General features: G+C 62.9%; 1 long non-coding RNA gene across 1 annotated transcript; it reads left to right on the forward strand.

Moving 5' to 3' along the window:
* Positions 1-7: 7 nt before the first annotated feature.
* LOC108444607 lies at positions 8-622 on the forward strand. Its single transcript, XR_001859246.1, has 2 exons — positions 8-179; positions 516-622. It is a non-coding gene; the product is annotated as an uncharacterized LOC108444607 (long non-coding RNA).
* Positions 623-779: the final 157 nt, after the last annotated feature.

Here is a 779-nt window from a genome sequence, read left to right on the forward strand (position 1 = left end):
CGCGGTCGGTGCTTTGTGGGAGCGGCCCCGGGCGCCGGCGGGCCCTGGGAGCACTGGGGGCACTGGGAGCGGCGGGAACGGGGAGCCCCGGAGCCCCCCGGAGCCTTTCAGCCTCCGCACGGCCTTTCCCCGGCGCCTCTTCACCGAGGAGGACATGGAGAAACCCCTGCAGGAGCTGGGTGAGGCAGCTTGCGGGGTGCTGAGGGTGTTTGGGGGGGCTTCGGGGCATTTGGGAGGCCTTGGTAGATTTAGGGGAAGGTTGGGGTTGAAAAGGCTCCTCAGAGGATGAAAGAGGGTTTGGGGAGTTTGGGTTCAGAGGGAGTTTGGGGGGTCAGAAGGGGTCTTTTGGAGGGGTGTCACTATTTGAGGGATTCCCAGAAAATCTGGGCGGTTCCTGAGCAGGTTTGGGGTGATTCAGGGCTTCCAGGGGGGAACGTCTGTGGGGTTTTAGGGTAATTTCAGGACTTTAGGGGATCTTTTTGGGAGTCCCAACGTGTGTCCTCCCTCCCTTCTAGGTCTGGTCCCCTCTGCCGTCGTCATCGTGGCCAAGAAAGAAGGGAGCTGAGGGGGAGACACCCCCAAACCTCCCCCAAACCCAAATAAACCCGAGCTGTGCCCCCTCCCTTTGTCCTGTCCTGTGTCCTCCTCCCCAAAACCACAACTGGGGGGCTCCGAGCAGCTTTATTGGGGCGCGGCCCCCCTTAGGGCTCCCTCCGGCGCTGCTTTCCCATGGGGTCGGCGAGGATGATGATGCCCCAGGCCCCCACACCTGCAGGGAG

This window comes from Corvus brachyrhynchos, unplaced genomic scaffold (assembly GCF_000691975.1).
Source record: "Corvus brachyrhynchos isolate BGI_N302 unplaced genomic scaffold, ASM69197v1 scaffold442, whole genome shotgun sequence".
NCBI classification, from domain to species: Eukaryota; Metazoa; Chordata; class Aves; order Passeriformes; family Corvidae; genus Corvus; species Corvus brachyrhynchos.